General features: G+C 41.9%; 1 pseudogene; it reads left to right on the top strand.

The window, feature by feature from the left end:
* Positions 1 to 24390, top strand: part of LOC138986853 (ubiquitin-like modifier-activating enzyme 1) — a 34722-nt pseudogene that overhangs the window by 3863 nt on the left and 6469 nt on the right.

The raw sequence follows: 24390 nt of genomic DNA, 5'->3' as shown, positions 1-24390 counted from the left end.
GCAGGGCCACCAGGGTGACCACTCATGCTGAAACTGCAAAGCCAACCTTCATAATCTAAGGCACAATTATGATATTTTCCATGGCCATTCCCTATTTTTTTTTAAGTTAAGACCCCTTTTATACTGACTGTTGTAAATGTTTGTTGTTGTTCAGTCACTCAGTCCTGTCTGACTTCTTAGGACCCCATGAACCTTAGCACACCAGGATTCCCTGTCCTTTACTGTCTCCCAGAGTTTGCTCAAACTCATGTCTATTGAGTTAGTGATGTCATCCATCATCCATTTCATTCTCTATCATCCCTACTCCTCTTGTCTTCTATCTTTTCCAGTAGCAGAGTCCTTTCCAATGAGTCAGCTCTTTGAATCAGATGGCCAAATTTTTGGAACTTCAGGTTCAACATCAGTCCTTCAATGAATATTCAGGGTTGATTTCCTATAGGATTGACTGATTTGTAAATGTTTAGAGAAATAAATATAGTAAGGTTTTTTTAGTACTCTGTGATCTTAAGCATTAAGAATTAAAGTGTTTCATTTCTTTGCAAAAACATCAGCAAGGAGTCCTCTCAACTTTATTTCCTTCTTTTCTCAGCACATACCTTCCAACTAGGGTGAGGATCTTTCCTATGCACGACCTGGCCAATCTACTTCCTAAGCCTGGATCTGCTTCCAAAGTCCCATTGTCCTTTCAGGCCTGATACTAACTCCAAGTTTCTTTATCACTGTCAACTGAAGTAACATTTGCTGGCATCATTGACTCTGAGACATCTTCATTTCTTTTGTCACAAACATGCTTTTTATTCCAGTTTTTCCAGGGATGGGGAATGAGAGGCTGAAGCTGGATTATAAATCAAAATGACAGTTCAGTTCAGTTCAGTCACTCTGTCATGCCTGGCTCTTTGCGACCCCATGAATTGCAGCATGCCAGGCCTCCAGGTACATCACCAACTCCTGGAATAAACTCAGTCTCACGTCCATCGAGTCAGTGATGCCATCCAACCATCTCATCCTCTGTCGTCCCCTTTTCCTCCTGCCCCCAATCCCTCCCAGCATCAGAGTCTTTTCCAATGAGTCAACTCTTCACATGAAGTGGCCAAAGTACTGCAGTTTTAGCTTTAATATCATTGCTTCCGAAGAACACCCAGGGCTGATCTCCTTTAGAATGGACTGGTTGGATCTCCTTGCAGTCCAAGGGACTCTCAAGAGTCTTCTCCAACACCACAGTTCAAAAGCATTGATTCTCAGGCTCTCAGCTTTCTTCACAGTCCAACTCTCACAGCCATACATGACCACAGGAAAAACCATAGCCTTGACTAGACAGACCTTTGTTGGCAAAGTAATGTCTCTGCTTTTGCATATGCTATCTAGATTGGTCATAACTTTCTTTCCAAGGAGTAAGCATCTTTTAATTTCATGGCTGCAGTCACCATCTGCAGTGATTTGGAAGCCCAGACAAATAAAGTCTGACACTGTTTCCACCATTTCCCCATCTATTTCTCGTGCAATGATGGGACCAGATGCCATGATCTTCGTTTTCTGAATGTTGAGCTTTAAGCCAACTTTTTCACTCTCCACTTTTACTTTCATCAAGAGGCTTTTTAGTTCCTCTTCACTTTCTGCCATAAGGGTGGTGTCATCTGCATATCTGAGTTTACTGATATTTCTCCTGGTAATCTTGATTCCAGCTTGTGCTTCTTCCAGCCCAGCATTTCTCATGGTGCACTCTGCATATAAGTTAAATAAGCAGGGTGACAATATACAGCCTTGACGTACTCCTTTTCCTATTTGGAACCAGTCTGTTGTTCCATGTCCAGTTCTAGCTATTGCTTCCTGAAATGCATATAGGTTTCTCAAGAGGCAGGTCAGGTGGTCTGACCTGTGAAATTCAGCCTTTAGCCTTTGTTCTGTCCTTTTCGTCATAGCTGAGTGTGATGTAAAAACAGGGAGTCAAGAAATACATGTAGTAACAGGCAAGTTTGGACTTGAGGTACAAAATGCATCACTTCATGGGAAATAGATGGGGAAACAGTGGAAACAGTGTCAGGCTTTATTTTTAGGGGGCGCCAAAATCACTGCAGATGGTGACTGCAGCCATGAAATTAAAAGATGCTTACTCCTTGGAAGGAAAGTTATGACCAACCTAGATAGTATATTCAGAAACAGAGACATATTGAGTGTTTTGAATAAAGCCAGCCTGGGAAATGGTCAATAAGGTAACATGATTAAAAACAAAAATAAAAGTATTACAGTCCCCATACCTCACCCTTAATGTGGGAAATGAATTCATATGATTTTACCATCCCTATGACAGGAGCATAGACATGATCCTTGTCCCCAGAGTTAGAGAATTCAAGGGTAAGAAGGCTACACAAACAAAATCTGATAGTTCTCTATTAATGTTATTTTCTAAGCACAAGCTTCTTTATTTGTGAAATCTAGAAATAAATATCAGTCCAAAAATCATATAGAGTCCTCCTTCATCTTGCGTAGGGTTAGATATTCTCCCTGTTTCTGAAGAAGATATTAGTTTCTTCTCATGATTGAGAGCTATATATTTTATCTTTATTAAAGATAAAATCATATATATTGAGCGTGCTTTGGTCACTTCAGGCATCCCATTTCTTTGACATCTCTGTGTTCATGAATTAAATTGGTTGATTTTTTCCTGTCTCCAGAGAAGGATACATGAGTGGGTTGCCACTGCCATTGGAGGAGAATGCTACACACGAGGGAGCCTAGTGGTCTAGCTTCCAAGTGGTCACAAAGAGTTGGACATTACTGAAGGAACTTAGCACACAACATAGCACTTTAACTGATGACTAATGTATCTAGTACACCTGTGCTTTTCATATTTGCCATTTAAATGCTCATAAAAATATTCGGTACAGTACACCATAAAGATTATCTGGTTATATGCTTCTATTTATAGAAAATATGATTACTAATATATCCTCTTTGTTGTTAAGTCTATTCAGATTTTCTCATGTTTTAAATTGTTTCAGCAAGTCTGTTCTTATAGCAATTTACTGCTTCATAAAACTTAAGACTTCTCTTGGCATAAATATTTGTCCAAAGTACCTAACAATCCTCTTTATTTAGTATGAATTCATAGCAATGCCATTTTAATCATTCCCCTTTCAGTAACTGAATCTCTTACCCTTCGGTTTGTTCAGTTTACCTATTTTTTCCATTTTTATTAACTTTGTTTTTGACTTTTTCTCTTCTTTTTCTATTATTGCATTTCAAATCTAAACTATTACTTTTCTCTTTCACCTTTCTTTGGGGTTAGATTTTTTCACACTGTTTCTGAAGGAGATACTAGGTTCTTCTCTTGATTGCAAACACACACACACACACACACATAATCTTTATTAAATACAAATGCATTAGGTACTTATTGTGTATTGAGAGTTTATTAATGGATCGTGCCTCTGATGACACTTATTGTTTTACTCATTTTATTGTATTAAAATAAGAAACTTCTTTGGTAACATCAGCTTTTTGATATTGAGACTCAGTGTGGATGGGGTTTCATGGACTTATTATAAAATAATGCTCCCAGATGGAGGTTTCTCTGGTATTTGGGTATATCATAATCCATAACTAATTTTATATGAATATGGAAAGTAGACAGTAAATTCAGATGGTAAACAATCCACCTGAAGTAACAGACCTGACTTCCATCACTAGGTTGGGAATATCCTCTGGAGTAGGCCATAGCAACTGATTCCCATATTCTTGTGTGGAGAATCCCATCAACAGAGGAGCTGGTGGGTTACAGTCCATGGGTTGCAAAGAGTCAGAGACAACAGGGAGTAACATGGTTGCTGCTGCTGCTAAGACACTTCAATCATGTTCAACTCTGTGCGATCCCATAGATGACAGTCCACCAGGCTCCCCATCCCTGTTAGTTTCATGAAAAAGTTGTATTAATATATTCTATGGAAATATTTAAAATTAACAGTGTTTACTGCATAAGATCAGTTCAGTTCAGTTCAGTCGCTCAGTCATTTCCGATTCTTTGCAAACCCATGAATTGCAGCACGCCAGGCCTCCCTGTCTATCACCAACTCCCAGAGTTCACTCAAACTCATGTGCATTGAGTCAGTGATGCCATCCAGCCATCTAATCCTATGTAGTCCTCTTTTCCTCCTGCCCCAATCCGTCCCTGCATCAGAGTCTTTTCAAATGAGTCAACTCTTCGCATGAGGTGGCCAAAGTACTGGAGTTTCAGCTTTAGCATCATTCCCTCCAAAGAAAACCCAGGACTGATCTCCTTTAGAATGGACTGGTTGGATCTCTTTGCAGTCCAAGGGACTCTCAAGAGTCTTCTCCAACACCACAGTTCAAAAGCATCAATTATTCGGTGCTCAGCTTTCTTAACAATTCAACTCTCTGTACATGACTACTGGATAAACCATATCCTTGATGAGACGGACCTTTGTTGGCAAAGTAATGTCTGCATAGAAAACATTACTTTGTTGTGTGAAAAGTTTTTACACAATATTGATTACATAAGTCATCTTATTTCCATATACCAAGGACTTCAAATTTCATAACTGACTGAACATATGAGATTGCTGCTGTCATTATACTTGCATAAAAGAGGGAAGAGAGCATTAGTCCACAGTGAAGTATTCAGTTCAAGAGTGAGGAATGGAAACCAGTCAGCTGAAGCCACAGACTTGAAATTTTAATCTGTTACAGTATGTCCTCTAGTCTTTCCTAGTCAATGGTTTTCCTCTATTTCTTTGCACTGGTCACTGAGGAAGGCTCTCTTATCCCTCCTTGCTATTCTTCAGAACTCTACATTCAATTGGGTATACCTTTCCTTTTCTCCTTCGCGTTTTAGTTCTCCTCTTTTCTCAGTCTAAGTGTAAGGCCTCCCAGACAACCATTTTGAATTTTTGCATTTCTTTTTCTTGGGGATAATCTTAATCACTGCCTCCTGTACTGTGTGATGTGCTGCCATCCATAGTTCTTCAGGCACTCTGTCTATCGGGAATCTGTTTGTCACTTTGACACTACAATCATAAAGGGTTTGATTTAGGTCATACCTGAATGGTCCAGTGGGTTTCTCTACTTTCTGCATTTTCAGCCTGAATTTTCAAATTCAGAAGTTAATGATCTGAATGACAATCAACTCCAGGCCTTGTTTTTGCTGACTGTATAAAGCTTCTCCATCATTAGCTGCAAAGAATATAATCAGTCTGATTTTGGTATTGACCATCTGTTGATATCCACGGGTAGAGTCATCACTTGTGTTGTTGGAAGAGGTGTTTGCTATGACCATTGCATTCTCTTGGTAAAACTCTTGTTAGCATTTGCCTGCTTCATTTCGTATACCAAGGCCAAACGTTCCTGTTGCTCCAGGTATCTCTTGGCTTCCTACTTTGGCGTTCCAGTTCTCTATGATGAAAAGGATATTTTCTTTATTTTATTTTCACAGTGTTAGTCCTGGAAGGTCTTTTAGGTCTTCTTAGAACTGCTCAACATCAGTCTTCAGCTGTACTGGTTGAACCATAGACCTGGATGACTGTGATGTTGAACAGTTTGCCTTGGAAATGAACAGAGATCATTCAGTCATTTTTGAGATTTCACCCAAGTACTGCATTTGAGACTCTTTTGTTGACTGTGAGGGCTATTTCAGTTCTTCTTAGGGATTATTGCCCACAATAGTAGATACAATGGTCCTTTGTATTAAATTCATCCATTCCAGTGCATTTCAGTTCACTGATTCCTAACATGTTGATGTTTACTCTTGCCATCTCGTTTGACCACTTTTAATTTATGTTGATTTGTGGACCTAACATTCCAGGCTCCTATGCAATATTGTTCTTTACAGAATCAGACTTTACTTCTGTCACCAGTCACAGTCACCACTGGATGTTGCTTTCCCACTGGCCCTGTCTCTTCATTCTTTCTGGATTTATTGCTCCATTCTTTCCCACTAGCATGTTGGTCACCTACAACCTGGGGAGTTCATCTTTAAGTATCCTAACTCTTTGCCTTTTCAAACTGTTCATGGGGTCCTCAAGGCAAGAATACTGAAGTGGCTTGACATTCCCTTCTCCAGTGGGCCACATTTTGTCAGACTCTCCACCAAGACCCTAACATTTTGGGTGGCCCTACAAGGCGTGGCTCATCACTTCATTGAATTAGACAAGGCTGTGGTCCATGAGATCCGTTTGATTAGTTTGCTGTGATTGCGATTTTCATTTGGTCTGCCTCTGATGGAGAAGGATAAGAAGCTTATGAAAGCTCATTGATGGGAGAAACTGACTTTGGGGGAAACTGGGTCTTGTCCAGATGGGTGGGTCACGCTCAGTAAACCTTTAATTCAATGTTCTGTTGATGGGTGGGGCTGTGTTCCCACCCCCATTGTTTGGCATGAGGGCAAATTGGTTAAATTGTGGTAGGGTAATGAAGATAATATCCTCCTTCAAAAGGACTTGTGCAGGCACTCTTGTATTCAGTGTCCCTGGCCCTGCAGGAGGACACTGTCAACCTACACCTCCACCGGAGAATCCAGGACACTCACAGGGAAATTGGCTGAGTCTCTTGTGGGGACACTGCTCCTTTCTCCTGGCTCCTGGTGCACACAATGTTTGGTTTGTGCTCTCCAAGGGTCTATTTCCCCAGTCCTGTGGAAGATCTGTAATTAAATCCCATTGGCCTCCAAAGTCAAAGGGATTCTCAGTTCCTTTGTCAGATCTCCAGTTAGGGAAACCTGTTGTGGGTCCTGGAACATTCGTAACAGTGCAATAATTTCTTTGGTATACTTGTCCTGTAGTTTGCAGGTCATCTGCTCAGTGACTTAATGGAGGCTAATGGCAACCTCCTCCAAGAGAGATTATGCTATATTCTGTGAGCCAGGCTGGCTGTGCCCAGAGCCCCTGCTGCTGCAGCAGGCCACTACTAACCCAAGCCTCTACAGGAGGCACTCAAAGCCAGTTCTGAATGTTTGTCTGTGGGGTCTCGGCTCCTGGTCCACACAAACTTTGTTTGAGCCCTCCAAGCATCTCTGGTGGATGTGGGGTTTGATTCTAAATGTGATTCTGTCCCCACTGCCATCTTGCTGGGGCATGTCCTTACCCTTGGATGTGTAGTATTTTCTTTGGGTGGGATCCAACATTCTCCTCTTGATGGTTGCTCAGCAGAGTTCTTGTTTTGGAGCACTCACAGAAAAAGATGAGCAAAGTCCTTCTAGTCCACCTTCTTGATGGAATAGTACTGCCCTCAAGAAATGTCCCAGGCATGGTCACCAATGAAGAATCCAATACACAGCAGAATGCAATTCAGGAGATGGTTACACTCACTTCCCAGATCAAATTCAAGGGAAGTTGTGAAGCTCATTGTCTTTGTGGGAACCCACATTTATGGAAAAGCACTGTGAGTAGTGTCCACTAGTAGCCACCATGTGTTGGGTCCTCTGGATGACCTTCAGTCGCAACTCTCCACTCAATGCCCTGATGACGCTGGGATGCTAGAGACCCCAAGGCCAGGTCTTTCCTATGGGAAAGACTAGGGACCCCTTTAGGGAAATTAGAGATACCAAGGGAATATTTCATGCACAATTGGGCACAATAAAAGACAAATCTTTGGACCTAACAGAATCAGAATATATTAAGAAGAGGTGTCAAGAATACACAGAAGAACTATCCAAACAACAACAAAAAACCCAAAACTTAATGACCCAGATAACCATTATGATATGATCACTGACTTAGAGCCAGACTTCCTGGAGTGTGAAGTCAAATGGGCCTTAGGAAGCATCACTATCAACAAAGCTAGTGGAGCTGATGGAATTCCAGCTGAGCTATTTCAAACCCTGATTATGGTGCTATGAAAGTGCTGTACTCAGTATGCCAGAAAATTTGGAAAACTCATCAGTGACTACAAAGCTATAAAAGGTCAGTTTTCATTCCAATCTCAAAGAAAGGCAATTGCAAAGAATGTTGAAGCTACTCACCTCACACACTAGCCAAGTAATGCTCAAAATTCTCCAAGCCAGACTTCAACAGTACGTGGACCAAGAAGACTTCCAGATATTCAAGCTGGATTTTTAAAATGGCAGAGGAACCAGAGATCCGATTGCCACCATCTGTTCAATCATAGGAAAAGGAAGAGTGTTCCAGAAAAACATCTACTTCTGCTTTATTGCTTATTCCAAAGCTTTTGACTGTGCAGATCATGACAAACTGGAATATTCTTAAAGGGATGGGGTTTCTAGACCACCTTACCTATCTCCTGAGAAATATGTATGCAGGTAGTGGGCAACAGTTAGAGCTGGACATGAAACAATGGACTGGTTTCAAATTGGCAAAAAAGTACATCAAGGCTGTATATAGCCACCCTACTAACATGCAGAGTACATCCATGGATAAGTGGGGCTGGATGAAGCAGAAGCTGGAATCAAGATATCCATGAGAAATATCAGTAGCCTAAGGATTCAGTTGACATCATTCTTATGGCAGAAAGTAAAGAGGAACTGAAGAGCCTCTTGATGAGAGTGAAAGAAGAGAGTGAAAAAGCTGGCTTGAAACTCAACACTCAAAAATTAAGATCATGACATCCAGTTCCATGTCTTCTTTGAAAATAGATGGGGAAAGAATAGAAACACTCGTAGATTTTCTCTTCTTGGGCTCAAAAATCACTGCAGATGGTGAGTGCAGTCTTGAAATTGAAAGACCCTTGCTCGTTGGAAGAAAAGTTATGGCCAACCAAGACAGCATATTAAAAAGAAGAATATAGGAAGAGAGTGAAAAAGCTGGCTTAAAACTCAACACAAAAAAACTACATTGATGGGAACTGGTCCCAACACTTGATGGCAAATAATTGTGGAAATCGTGGCTGACTTTACGTGGGCTCCAAAATCACTGCAGATGGTGATTGCAGCCATCAAACTAAAAGACGCTTTACTCCTTGGAAGAAAAGTTATGACCGACCTAGACAACAAGTTAAAAAGCAGAGACATTACTTTGCCATCTAGTAATGGTCCAAAGGTCCATCTAGTCAAGGCTAAGGTTTTTCCACTTGTCATGTATGGATGTGAGAGTTGGGCTATAAAGGAAGCTGAGTGCGAAATATTGATTCTTTGGAACTGTTGTGTTGGAGAAGACTCTTGAGAGTCCCTGGGGCTGCAAAGAGATCCAACCAATCCATCCTATAGGAGATCTATAGGTGCTGGGTGTTCATTGGAAGGACCAATGTTGATGCTGAAACTCCAATACTTTGGCCACCTGATGCGAAGAGCTGACTCCTTTGAAAAGCCCCTGTGCTGGGATGGATTGAGGGCAGGGGAGAAGGGAATGACAGAGGATGAGATGGTTGGATGGCTCAATGGACATGAGTTTGGGTAGGCTCCGGGAGTTGATGATGGACAGGAGGCCTGGTGTGCTGTAGTTCATGGGATCGCAAAGATTCGGACAAAACTGAGCGACTGAAATGAACTGAACTGAACTAATCTGAACTAATCTCTGGAAGAACAGCTATGACCAACCTAGACAGCGTGTTCAAAAGAGACATTATTTGGGGACAAAGTTCTGGTCCAAACTATGGTTTCTCCAGTAGTTATGAATAGATGTGAGCACTGGTCCCTAGAGAAAGCTGAGAATCCAAGAACTGACGCTTTTAAACTGTGGTGTTGGAGACGCCTCTTGAGAGTTCCATGGACTGCAAGGAGTTCAAGCAAGTCAAACCTGAAGGAAATCAGTCCTGAACTTTCATTCAAAGGACTGAGGTTGAAGTTTAATCTCCAGTACTTTGGCCACATGATGTTAGAACTGCCTCACTGGAAAATACTCTGATTCTGAGAAACATGAAGGCTGGAGGACAAGTGGAGGACAGAGGATGAGATGGTTGGATAGCATCACTGACTTGATTGACATGACTCTGCCAGAGCTGAGGGAGGGCTTTTGGACAGGGAAGCCTGGCATGCTGCAGTCCATGGGGTCTCAAGGAGTCTGACATGGCTGAGGGAATGAAGTAACATTAAAGTACTTGTCTAAGTACTTAAAGTACTTAGAAGAAGAAGAAAGAAAGAAAGCAGCTAGGAAAGTTTGCTCGTTTAATTTTCCTGTTTCACCCCAAAACACTGCATTGAACTCATGGGCACCTGAACTTTCTCTATTTCTTGCTTTGATAGGCCAATACTTTACCACTGAGCTATGAAGGAAGCCCACAAAGACGATGCAACTATTGCATTTTATTTTGTACCAATTTTAAAATGGCAAGCCATTCCAATATTGTATTATAGAGAATTCCATGGAAAGAGGAGCCTCTGGGACTACAATACTTGGAGTCACAGGCTGTAGGACATGACCGAGCTATTAACATTAGTGTAATTTTGAAAGAGATGGGAATACCAGACCACCTGAGCTGCCTCTTGAGAAACCTATATGCAGATCAGGAAGCAACAATTAGCACTGGACATGGAACAACAGACTGGTTCCAAATAGGAAAAGGAGTACATCAAGGCTGTATATTGTCACCCTGCTTGTTTAACTTCTAAGCAGAGTACATCATGAGAAACGCTGGGCTGAAAGAGGCACAAGCTGGAATCAAGGTTGCTGGGAGGAATATCAATAAGTTCAGATATGCAAATGACACCACCCTTACAGGGGCAGAAAGTGAAGAGGAACTAAAAAACCTTTTGATGAAAGTGAAAGAGGGGAGTGAAAAAGTTGGCTTAACGCTCAAAGTTCAGAAAACTAAGATCATGGCGTGTCCTCCCGTCACCGCATGAGAAATAGATGGGGAAACGGTGGAAACAGTGTCAGACGTTACTTGTCTGGGCTCAAAAATCACTGCAGATGGTGACTGCAGCAGATAAAATTAAAAGACACTCCTTGGAAGGAAATTTATGACCAACCTAGATAGCATATTGCAAAGCAGAGATATTACTTTGCCAACAAAGGTCCGTCTAGTCAAGGCTATGGTTTTTCCAGTGGTCACGTATGGATGTGAGAGTTGGACTGTGAAGAAAGCTGAGTGCCGAACAATTGACACTTTTGAACTGTGGTGTTGGACTGCAAGGAGATCCAACCAGTCAATCCTAAAGGAGATCGATCCTGGGTGTTCATTGGAAGGACTGATGCTGAAGCTGAAACTCCAATACGTTGGCCACCTCATGACAAGATTTGACTCATCGGAAAAGACCCTGATGCTGGGAGGACTGGAGGCAGGAGGAGAAGGGGACGACAGAGAATGAAATGGCTGTAGGCATCACCGAGTCGATGAACATGAGTCTCAGTGAACTCTGGGAGTTAGTGATGGACAGGGAGGCCTGTCGTGCTGCGATGCATGGGGTGGCAGAGTCCGACACGACTGAGCATTTGAACTGAACCGAACGAATCCAGCCACCAGAGGAAGCGATCTTCATCCCTCTTGCGGCACACGTAATGACGTCTCAAACGCTGCTGAAGTCTGCTGGGATTCACTAGTGGGCGTGACAGACAGTAAGAACAAGCAGGCGGCCAGCCAAGCGGCCGCCATTTTGTCCCGGTGTTTGAGGTAGACAGGTGTATCCATGAAATGGACAGCAGGGAGGCGGGGAAGGCTGAGGCTGCCGCAACTATCTTTAGCTAGTCGGCGGGGAGGAAGAGTTAAAAGAGTGCCGCAGCTGGGTTTGTCTTCTGTTCCACGTGAAGTTGCCAGCGGAGCCACCTGGCGAACAGGCATTGGTAACAAATGGCCTTTCTCTGCTGCTCTCGCCTGGCAGCACTTTCTGCCAGGGATTCTTCTGCAGCCTCTTTGGGCAGAGTTTTTGGAAGCTCTTGTATACCCTAAAGTGAGCTTAAGTGGTGGTGTAAGTGCCAGCACAGGGGCGTAACATCCAAGTGCAGGGTGGATGTTCCCCTTTCTTCCCTTAGTTCCAAAATTGGACCTCAGTACACCAGAGGCCCCAATTTCTGCCTTTAGACGCTGAGGCCCAGCATATGTGGTAAAAAATTCTTATTTCCTAGTATGTTACAGCACCAGGTTCAGAATCACTAATCATGTATTCCTAGGAAGACTTTAAATCAAGTTATTACCCTCACAGCTTCCAAGAAGAACCAGAGACCAGGCAAGGTCTTTTTACGCTTCAATTCCCTCAAAGAAACTTTTCTCTAACATCTTGCTTAGACACCATTTTTCTCACTCGTTTTCTCCTCCTGGTCACAGTTCAGAGATTAAAAAAAAAAAAAAAACAAGACCAGTGAATACTACTGACCCTAACCCCTACTTCAAGACCCCATCCACACAGCTCACCTTCCTTGTAATCCCGAGATCACTCTGGACCCAGTATTTCAGTTAAAATACAATGTGTGTGTGTGTGTGTGTGTGTGTTTTAAGCATGTCAGTTCATTGCTACATCACTTTTAAGAAATGTCCCTATAACCCAAGATTTCTGCTTAGTGGCCCAGCTCCAGAAATTCCACTTTAGCATTTCCATCAAGAAACAGCTCTGAATCCAATTTTGTCATTCACTAACATGCTATACTGCTATGCCAGTACTTGCTGTTGGAGAATACCCAGTTTTTTCTTGTGTCATAATTCTTTTCAAATAACCCCAAGTATCTTTTCTCAGAAACCCCTAAGGGGTAAGACACCAGCCAGGAATCCTTTGGATACATAATCCTTCAGACATCCTTCCCCTTTACCTCCCATCACCGTGGCAGCATCTGATAACACCCTTTCAGATTTTGGTCCTAATCATCCCTATTAGAGGCTCATCATCCCAGTCTTGCCTTGTGCTCTATGTGTGTATTCAACAAGTAGCTGGTTTTCTAGCTTTTAAAAATCCATTTACTCCACATTGCCTTAGAGTATACCCAGAGTGCCTTGGGAGAGCCCTGAATCCTCGTTCAGAAGCTGGAAACCTTCACTCACAGTCTCAATGGTCCATGTGGCATTATCATAGCCCCTCCTCCAATAGCATTTTATCAGTCTGCCTCTCCTTCTCAGCATCTGTTCATCTTGCCTGAAACCCAGCCAGACTTCATGATCTAGCCAGTGGGTGGTCACTGAGTCTTTGGTTTATTATGTTCCTGAAAGTCTTTTGTCTCTTCTGATCCTAGGGAATGCCAACTGTCTGAGCTCAGCCTTCTGTTTCTTTCCACTCACGGTGGCTTTAGTACCTAGCATGTCTTCATTCCTGTTTTCTTAAAATGAGATTATATAGTCCTAAACCCCTTCTCTCCCTCAGAGTTGCCATTATCAAAGAAAAAAGTCTGCCTACATCTGGCTCATCTCTGACCCTTTTTCTGAAGATGTCCAGGGTCACTGTTGAAGAAACAGTGTGTGTCTGGGCCTGATTCAAAACCAAGTCCTGATTTCTCCTCTGCTTGTTCTCTAATGTCCAAAGACCCATCAGAATCACCCAGCGTGAGTGTCTGACATAAATCATGAAGGTGGGATGGAATTGGTGGTGGTGGGAAAGTATCTCTGTTATTTAGTAAGCTCTTCTTTTATCTTGTTGAAATTTCTTTGCCTCCATTCGTAGGGAATGCCAACAAACGGCAGTGAAACGGACATAGATGAAGGTCTTTACTCTTGACAGTTGTTAAGTGTGACTCAGCCTGGTTACATGAAGCAGTAGAGGGACAGAGAATATAAACGGAGGTGGGCCAGGCCCTGACCCAGAGTCTTCTTCAAATCTGGCAGATATGGCCTTGGCCATGAGGCTGTGAAGCATCTCCAGGCATCCAGTGTGCTGGTATCAGGGCTTCAGGGCCTAGGGGTGGAGATTTCCAAGAATATCATCCTTGGTGGTGTCAAAGCTGTCACCCTGCATGATCAGGGTACTGCTCAGTGGACTGACCTATCGTCCCAGGTACTTCTTTCTGACTCCGTTTCCTTGCCCAAGCACAAAACTGCCTGATCTCTACATTCGCCTCACTGTTTTCCTTTCTATACCTTGTAGTTCTACCTGTGAGAGGAGGACATTGGTAAAAACTGGGCTGAGGCATCACAGCCCCACCTTGCTGAACTCAACCGCTATGTGCCAGTCAACTCCTACACTGGGGCCCTTGTGGATGACTTCCTTAGTGGTTTCCGGGTATCTTGCAACATCTACTTGCCTTACTTTTCTCAGATCCATTTTCTGGTTTGTTTGCTTGTTTTCTTTAACGGACTGAGCATGTCGGGTGCTGAAACACTGCCTGGAGTTTCCTAAAGAACTTGGGCTGGAACTCTTCTTTTGTGGTAGATCCTTACCCTGCTGAAAAGAGAAGAACATTTGCACAAAGATTCGTTCCAGACTTTTGCGGAGCAGGGTTAGCTTTGTCCTGTTTTGTTTAGTTTGAAAATGGAAACAAAATTGTAGGATCTGGGGTTAAATGCCAACTTTTACAAAGTATGTTAAAGGGCTTAGAGGATTGTAGGCAGGTAGGAGTGGGTGTTTATTTTTAAAATAAGTGAATTAGTTGGTCTTCAGATTCTGTCCTGTTAATATCTCTTTACTTTTCATGTCATAGTCTGGGAATTCATATTTTTCTTGAGTTTTCACCACCACTGAACGTGATGCATGTACTTTATATTTGTAGACAATATAGAACCAGAAAGCTTGAGACCTGACCTTCTGCCAGTTCCTGACCTGCCTTTCTCCTTTATTTTCTTACTCCCCTTTACCCCAGTGCCAATCCTTTTCACAGTGAGCTTCTTTCTTGTTACAGGTGGTGGTCCTTACCAACTCTCCTTTGGAGGACCAGCTGCAGGTGGGTGAGTTCTGTCACAGACACAGAATCAAGCTGGTGGTAGCAGACACTCAAGGCCTTTTGGGTGAGTTCCAGCTTCTCCCTTTATCCCTAAATCCTTCTTAGCCCAGGCCCAACCCCCCTGGCTCTCTGTCCGAATGATTCTCTTAGGAAAACCATGAATACAAGTCTGCATGTCCACCTCTGCCCATAGTGCGTAAGCACTGTCTTATTACCAGCATGGTGCCTGACTACCCAAGTTCCTGGTCTCAGTTGTGTTTTCTCCTTTTATAGGCAGTTGTTCTGTGACTTTGGAGAGGAAATGATCCTCACTGATTCCAATGGGGAACAGCCTCTCACTGTTATGGTGTCTGTGGTTACCAAGGTATGGAGTCTGGCCCCAGGCAGCCATGTTTGTAGCCTTAGTCCTTGTCTGTGCTCTTGGTACCTGGATTCTACACGAGACTATCTTTACTTCTCTTCCAACCAGGGCAACCCCGGTGTGGTCACTTGCCTGGATGAATCCCAACATGGATTTGAGAGTGGTGACTTTGTCTCCTTTACAGAAGTTGAGGGCATGAATGAATTCAATGGCATCTGTCTACTAGGGATCAAAGTCCTGGGTATGCTAAGCTGGGGGTCAAGAAATGAGTACCTAGAGCAAAGGGAGAATTGTCCCTGTGGTCATATGTATGTGTACGGAATGCACCACAGGCCAGGAGGAGATAACTCTGGAATCCCTCACCTGGGATTTATAAAACATGCATCCATGTAGCCTTAGTTGAGATCTGTGAACTGAAGCTAGAAGCAGAAAGATTAATACTACTAGCATTTGATTCCATTTGGCTCATTGGCTGCACCTTTCTTTTATTTTTCTTTAACTTTTAGACTGTGTAAAAGTAAATTCTGCATTTGCTTTTCCAAGTAATACTTCATTAGTGCACACACACAACAAAGGATTTACAATTTCATGTGTGTCATAAACTTCTTCAAGCATTAGAAAGCTAGAAGAGCTTTTTTTATTTTATAATCCTTAGGTTAAAATTATTTGTTTGGGTTTCACAGATTCATGTTCTCTACATTTAGATGTGCGTCCAGTACCATTTTGCTTCCACCCAAACTCTATCATATGTTGAACTTGAGTGGTGACTCTTGTTGCTTTCTAGTGTTTGAAATTGTTTTTCTTTCAAAATGCCTGATTTTGAGAAAACATTTTTGCAGCATGTAGCATTCTAGATATCATTGCTTAAAGATGTAGTACTGTTCTTTCTTGCCTGTTTTCCCCAAGAAGTCTCCTGTTCTTAGCCTTGTTCCTTTGTATTTAATGTTCTTATATTTTCTATCACTGACCTTAAGAAATAGATTGATGATTATATACCTTAGTATATTTTGTGATTATGATAGAGTGTCATGTAGTTTTCTTGGTGCTTCCTTTCAATTTATTTTACCTCTGAGATCATAGCTTTATCAAATTGGGAGTATTCCTGCTCCCACCCCACCCCCACTTCATTTGGGCTCAATCCTACTTTCTCAGCCCACTCACCAGTCCATCATCTCTTTGCAGATCTCCAATTACATGTATTTTAAGCCACTTTACTTTTGGGGTTTTTCTCCTGCTCTTTGTTGTATTGTGGATAATTTCTTCTCCTTTGTTAAATCTCCTACTTTTTTTTTTTTCTCATGTGTTAATTTGTTAAACATAGCAAGTTTATAAAGTCATTGCACACATACATGCATGCTAAGTCACCCGAGTCGTGTCCAAGTCTTTTTGCAACCCTACAGATCATAGTCTGCCAGGCTCCTCTGTCCATGGGATTCTGCAGGCAAGAACACTGGAGTGGAATACCATTTCTTCCCCAGGATCTTCCCACCCAGGGATCAAACCCGGTCTCTTTTAATGTCTCCTGCATTGGCTGGCAAGTTCTTTACAACTAGTACCATCTGTCAAGTCATGAATATATTTTATGCATCAGCATCAGTTCTCAGTAATCCTGAATATGGTAAAGAATGATTTGGAAGATATAAAAAGACACATGGCTGCTTCATGTGAAAAAATACGTGGAATCTAATAAATCCCAACAAAGATGTGAGCCAAAAAGTTTTTTAAAGAAATAACGTTTCAAAGTTTAAAGATTTGATGAAAATTAAAGCCAGATATACATGGTCTGGAAATATTTGATGCATGCAAGATAATTGTGGATTTTAGAGTTTTCGAGCTGCATGTTTTGTTCCTTTCATAAGTTTTGAGCTTAACTCGTGGATGTTGGATCCTTTCAGAGATTGCTTCTTTATGCTCCAGTGTGACATATTAGACATAGAGAACCTATGTCTTTGAGAAATCAGCATTGTGGGTTTTTTTTTTTGTTTGTTTGTTTCTAATGAAATTATTTTTAATTGAAGTGCAGTTGGCTTAGAATCTTGTGTTAGTTTCTAGTAAAGTGATTTCTATATACATATATATATACATTCTATATACATATATATATATATACATTCATATACATCATGTTATGTATTCTTTTCCATTATAGTTTATCATGGGGTATTGGAAATTGTTCCTTGTGCTATTATATAGCAGGACCTTGTTGTTTATGCATCCTGTATAATAGTTTGCATCTGCTAATCCCAGGGTAGAGCTGGGTGGTGGAGAGGGAGAGAGGGGAGGTTCTTCCTTTCTAGTTTTGATAGTACTGTTGATCCTGGGAGGGTGTGAATTAACACATAAGTCTTCATGGTTTTTATCCTACAGGTCCCTATACCTTAAGTATCTGTGATACCTCAAATTTCTTTGATTATATCTGTGGCAGCATCGTCAGTCAGGTCAAAATAACTAAGAAGATAAGTTTTGTGAGTATGTGCAGGAGGGTGTACTGTAGGGGGTCCAGGTATTTCTTCTTTGGTTTTGTTTTGCTTTTCTAGTTCTGATGTGCTGGTCTCTGTTCTCCACCAGAAATCTTGCTCAACTCACTGGCAGAGCCAGACTTTGTGATAACAGATTTTGCCAAGTATTCTCGCTCTGCTCAGCTACACATTGGTTTCCAGGCCTTGCACCAGTTCTGTGCTCAGCATGGCCGGCCCCTGCTGCCCCACTAGGTAGGTGGGTTAGTGAGCCAGCCTGGGTCCTTGCACCAAAGCTCCACCATTTTGTCTTCTTCCCTTTACTTTTTCTACCTCTCCCTCTCCCTACAGTGGCCTGACTGAGTCTTTGTGTCTTGTGTCGCACCAGAAGGATGCAGTGGAACTGGTGACCCTAGCAGAGGCTGTGAAGGCTCAAGCCCTGCCAGCAGTGCAGCAAGACAGTTTGGATGAAGAGCTCATCCAAAAGCTGGCTTACATAGCTGCTGGGGATCTAGTACCCATGAATGCCTTCACTAGGGGCCTGGCTGCTCAGGAGGTTATGAAAGTAAGTTTGGGTGGAAGGACAGTGGTGGAGTGGACAAGGTGTCTTTCTGACTGTCCTACTTGCTGTCAGGCTCTGATTAACCAAGGATCACTTCTCCTTTCTTACCTCCTCTTTTAGGCCTGCTCTGGAAAAGCTTATGCCTATTATGCAGTGGTTGTACTTTGATGCCCTTGAGTGTCTCCCTGAGGACCAAGAGGCTCTTACAGAGGACAAATGCCTTCCAGTATGTGATGGGGGCCCACAGAGAAGGTATTTCTTTGGTCCTCTCTGACGTACCTTTACTCTAATCGTCTCCTCCCTTCACATGATGCAATGCCAGAACCGTTAATGATGGGCAGGTGGCTGTATTTGGCTCCAGCCTGCAAGAGAAGCTGAGCAAGCAGATATACTTCTTGGTGAGAACTCTATTGGGCAAAAGCTACTTTTATTTATTCTAGTTTGGGCCACCTCTTCTGAAGTATCCTGTTGCCTTGGAAGGAGGGTGTTTGACTGTACCTTAATCCCTTCTGTGTACCATTTTATTTTTTTCATACCAGGTCCTTTGTTCCTGGTCTTCTGCCTCTTTCCTGATGACCATGCATTTTTGTGCTCCTGGGACTTAACTTCAATACTAGATTCTCTGGCCCAACACTCTCTTACAGCCTCCAGGAGGAATAAGGACTGAGGGGTGGCATTGTTACCCGAGTGCCCCTAACCATTACCTCTCTCTCTTCTTGACTGCCTCTCAGGTGGGTGCAGGGGCCATTGGCTGTGAACTGCTCAAGAACTTTTCCATGATTGTGCTAGGCTGTGGGGATGGTGGGTCAATCACAGTTACAGACATGGACATCATTGAGAAGTCAAATTTGAACTGACAGTTTCTGTTCCGTCCTTGGGATGTCACAGTGAATGAGATGGACAGGGTTAAGTTGTTGCATTTTTCTCCTTTTTCTTCTTATCTGTCATACTGACTTAGGTCTTTTTTGTTTCCCCATTTCCTTCAGTTCCTCAATTTTTCTCTACAGTTCAGTCTTTCAGCAGATATTCACTGAGTACTTACATCTTGCATTTGGCATTTTACATCTCTCCCTACTCTTTTTTTCCTCTGATTTTTAGTTACTGCTTACATGAGGTTACAGAAGCTGGGCTATAGGCGAAAGGCTTATATAAAAGTCAGGGTTTTTTTTTGCTTAGTGTCTCCCTTTACTTTTATCATGCAGGTACTAGGCAGTACTTTGATAGTTGAGAAATTAAGAAAATAGAGAATTTCTGGTTTTTCTGATGCAATGCTAAAAGATGGAGAGATTCTCAAAATTCAATGGAAGTAGACAGCACTCTTTCCTCAGGTCCACAGATGTGTCAAGACTTACGAGGATGTTATTTTCTTTTTATTCTCATTTCACCAGTGGAATGGGGAATCTTCCTCTCTACTTTTTGAAAGCTGTCTGAAAAGGACACGGTGTTTTCCAAATGACTAGATCAATGTATGATGGTACAATTTCCTTAATTGTACATTAAGGAAAGATCCATTCAAAATGTGTTGAAAAACAGTGGATGTTGATATGGATTCCACATTTCACCTTGCAACTACATTTGTAGTCACTCGTCAAGTGTTATGTATTTTTTTAATATCACCTAAAACTGTTCCTGAAACATTTTTTTGTAAGGCTGAATATCCCTTATGTTCTTTTAAACAAAATATATACTGCAGTAGTTGTGAAAAGTCATCTGTCTTCTAAAATAGCTTAAGAGAAATTTGCAAAACCATAAATACACTCGATCCCTGTCTAATAGTACAGTTTTTTCTCCATGATTTTACTATATAATGGAATTATCCTAGTCTTAAACAGGCTAATATTATTTGACCGTTCTCTGTTTAGAGGTCTAACAGAGCCAAATAAATCCACACATCCAGGTTATAAGCCATCAGAACTGTGTGGGCCCTGAGACAGAGCATGTGTATGATGATGACTTCTTCCAAAACCTGGATGGTGTAGCCAATGCCCTGGACAGTGTGGACACCCGTAAGTGTTCTGGATGGGTGAGAAGATGGCCAGAGCGATGTATGTGTTTTCAGGAGGCAGTGTCACCATCTCATGTACTGATGGTTACCTCCCCTTCATCTGCTGACTCTTTTCCACAGGCAGGTACATGGACTGCCACTGTGTTTACCACCATAAGCCACTTCTGAAGTCAGGCACACTGGGAACCAAGGGCAGAGGCATACAGCTCCAGCCAGGACGCTCCTGAGAAGCCCATCCCTATCTGCACGCTGAAGCACTTCCCAAAAGCCATCGAGCACACTTTGCAGGTGATCAGCTGTGGGGTAGAAAGAGGTGGAACAGTAGGCATCTGGACAGTGCCAAGCTCTTTTGATTCCAGTGATGCGCACCTCAGTGTATATAAAATGTGCCCTGCCTTCAAATCTCCTTCATTCACTTACATCTAGTACCCTAAACTTTTTGGAATGCTTTTTCTTAACTTGAAATTTTAGTTTACAAGCATACAGGGAAGTATTATGTATACTATGTAAACTATTTTACATAAGAAATGTATATCTAACAAGTGAAGATGTTTTTCTTAATATACAGGATATTGTTCTCTTGCTAAACAAAATCATCTTCTTAATATCAGCTCTGCTTGTTATTTAAAGGCCTTTCTAACACTGAGTACATAGTTTTGAATATAGCTTTCTGATTTTTGTCCAAAAAAACATTTAGCAGCTTGTCAGAATAATTCTGTTTATGTAATGCATATATATATTTAAAGGCCTCTCTAACACTGAGTACATAGTTTTGAGTATAGCTTTCTGATTTATGTCCAAAATATATTTAGCAGCTTGTCAGAATAATTCTTTTATATAATGCATATATATATTTATGTATAGAAGCACATATCTTTCATCTAGATTGACAACGTAAAAGCCTCCTGTTAACTGGCACTCAGAGCCTACTCCTAATTCCTGTGTCCTTTTCGGTCCCCAAATAACCATCATTTTATGAAAATATTTCTTAATGCAGTTTTGAGTATGTTTAGGAAGTATGGGAATAGTAAAAGAAAATGAGAAGAAACAGTTGTATCTGTCACTTTTCCTTTCAGGATGAGTTTATACTTAGGGATTCAGTATGCATGTGTCTCTCTGCCTGTCCATGCCTTCCATGTTTGTGTGTGTATGTATATGTTTATAGTCAGAGACAGAGGAGAGGTAGTAAGATGTGTTGGTGTGTGTGTGTGTGTCTGTCTGTTTCTCTGAATATGTAAAACCTTTGCAAGATTATGGTTCCATTACTCTGTTTCTTTCGACTAACATACAGAGAGGCCAGTAAAAGGGCTTTTGAAACAAATACCTGTTTGACACTTGGACTTAAGCTCTTCATGCTTCAGATCCCCTTATCTGTAAAATGGAAATGAAACTTGTCAATCTGACAGGACTTTTGTGAAGCATTTACATTTGGTATGTCCTTGTGACATTCACAATAAGTTTAAAATACATACCTGTGTGGTGGTTCTTTGATATTAACCTCTTGAGGTATAGATATTAGTGATGTAGAGTTTTGAAATGAGGATAGAAAAGACAAGATGTGCCTGAAGGTCACAAAAGTGTGGCAGAGCTGGCATTTGAATCTGGATCTCCACCAACAGGATGCTTCACATCACTTTGCCTGGGACTGTATTTATTTATCTCTTTAGTTCTCAAGGGGCAAAGTGCTATTATCTTCTGCCCAGTCCGCAGAAAATCACTGTGGCAGGATCGTTCCTGCTTTATTCTTCATGTGAACTTTTTTCTGTAATTGAGGCATGACATACCTAGGCTAGCATGTACAACCTCAGAAGAAGTTTTCCACAAACTTAGGCTTGGCAGTAATCTCTGCTCAAGAGATTGATTTTTATTTGGAATGGTGGGGGGTTCAAAAGTTTGAGGAGTCCCATTGGTAGGGCGTCATTCCTCTGTTTTCCCATAGCAGACATGCTCTTCCCTGTTTCTGTATTTTCCTGATGGTCTCTCTAATGCCTGCAGGAAACTTGTTTCCTGTATCTCACATAATGTTTTCTGCTCTGTCTTCAGTGGGCTCAGGATGAGTTTGAAGGTCTTTTCAAAAGCCAGCAGAAAATGTCAACCAGTATCTTACGTGAGTACTTTGGTGCAAATGCCTGCTCACCCTGCCTCTGGCCTGTCAGTCAAAGTACTCTGTAACCATTTAACAGTTAGGACCTACTGTACTTTTTTTTTTTTTTTAGGGGTTTGGGGGACACACCAAGAATCACACCAGTGGTGTATGGACACTTAGTTCCATAGTCAGGGATGGAAACCATACTCCCTGTGGTAGAAGCACAGTTAGTGGTACCCAGGGAATTCCCTGGTCTACTTTCTGAATAAATTAATGGTTGCTCGGGCCTTATACTTTTGGAAGACAGGACTGACTCTCCACAGACATAAGCTTACTGCTAAGATCACTTTGTAATTCTGCATTGGTTTCCCGTCTGATTCTTGATAGAGACCCCAAGTTTGTGGAACAAACGCTGTGCCTGGTAGGCACCCAACCTCTGGAGGTGCTGGAGACTGTGCAGTGCAGCTTAGTGCTGCAGCGGCCACAATCATGAGCTGACTGTGTGACCTGGGCATACTACCACTGGCATACCCAGTACTCCAACAACATCAGACAGCTGCTGCATAACTTTCCTCCTAACCAGGTAGTAACACTATTACAGGGACCATTTGTCAGAATAGGTCTACTGGGAACAGTCTGCCCTAGCCTTGTTTAATTTACTTTTTATTTATTTTTATTTTGTTTATTTTGTTTGTTTTTTTAATTTTTATTTTATTTTTAAACTTTACATAATTGTATTAGTTTTGCCAAAATTTTACTGTCATATACCCTATCTTATGTGTTTTTTTAATTTTATTTTATTTGTAAACTTTACATAATTGTATTAGTTTTGCCAAATATCGAATGAATCCACCACAGGTATACCTGTGTTCCCCATCCCGAACCCTCCTCCCTCCTCCTCCCACACCCTCCTCTAGGTCGTCCCAGTGCACCAGCCCCAAGCATCCAGTATCATGCATCGAACCTGGACTGGCAACTCATTTCATACATGATATTATACATGTTTCAATGTCATTCTCCCAAATCTCCCCACCCTCTCCCTCTCCCACAGAGTCCATAAGACTGATCTATACATCAGTGTCTCTTTTGCTGTCTCGTACACAGGGTTATTGTTACCGTCTTTCTAAATTCTATATATATCGTTAGTATTTTTAAATGGAGGGTAGTTGCTTTACACTATTGTGTATTGCCACTATTGTGTAAGTGTAAGCCACTATTTGTTGTAATTGTGTAATTGTGTATTGTTGTAATTGTGTAAGCCACTATTGTGGGCTTCTGCCATGCTTTTGACATGATTCATTCCAGTTAATCCAGTTGTGGCAAGCTCAGCAAGGCTTTGAGAGCTCTTAAAACAAATAAACCAATGAGTTTTGAGGTCAAAGACTGCCACTGTTCTCCTCTAATCCCCAGTTACTGTTTCCTCTAGCCCTGAGATGCTTGGTATCAATTTCCTTTAGACATAGGATATGTCATTCTAGATTCCCAGTCAGGACTGTACAAAGTGTAGAAGAAAAAATTCAGAGTTGATGGCATCGAATCTAGCTGTGTCCTCTTGGAACTAGTTATGCAGTTCCTCTCTTTCACCTCAGCATAGTCATCATGGAATTAGGTCATAATGGTGACCTAATTTCATGAGAGTTTTGTGAAGGTTAATTTCTCTTTATTAAGTTAGTAAGTTAATTTGTTAGCACAGTGCCTGGAGGGCTTCCCTGCTGGCTCAGTGGTAAAGAATCTGCCTGAAGTGCAGGAGACCTGGGTTCGATCCTGGGTCAGGATGATCCCCGGAGAAGGGAATGGCTCCTCACACCAGTATTCTTGTCTGGAGACTCCATGGACAGAGGAGCCTGGTGTGCTGTAGTCCACAGGGTCTCAAAGAGTTGGACATGACTTAGCATTTGAACAACAAGAACACAGTGGCTGGCAGTCCGTAAAAGTTTCATCAGTATCTCTGTATCTGGCAGAAAGCAAGTGTCAAAATATAGTGAATTGGGCCTTCCAGGACTGAAAATGAGGAGTTGTGGTTATCAGAGAGACTTCTTGTGGCAGGTTCTGCTCCCTAAATCTTTCTGTTTTCTAGATTACAGGTTCAGGAGCCCTTTCTGGTCTTGGCCCAAATGCTGCCCACACCCACTCATCTTTGATGTTAACAGTGTAAGTCTACTCTCCTGGGTCTCCTGCAGTTGGGTAGAAAGTCACTAAACAGGTGGTAAGGAGGCCGAGCCTC

This window comes from Bos mutus, unplaced genomic scaffold, assembly GCF_027580195.1.
Source record: "Bos mutus isolate GX-2022 unplaced genomic scaffold, NWIPB_WYAK_1.1 CTG218, whole genome shotgun sequence".
Taxonomy (NCBI): Eukaryota; Metazoa; Chordata; class Mammalia; order Artiodactyla; family Bovidae; genus Bos; species Bos mutus.
Note: the sequence above shows the minus strand (reverse complement) of the source record. Positions and strands in the feature narration are given on the sequence as shown.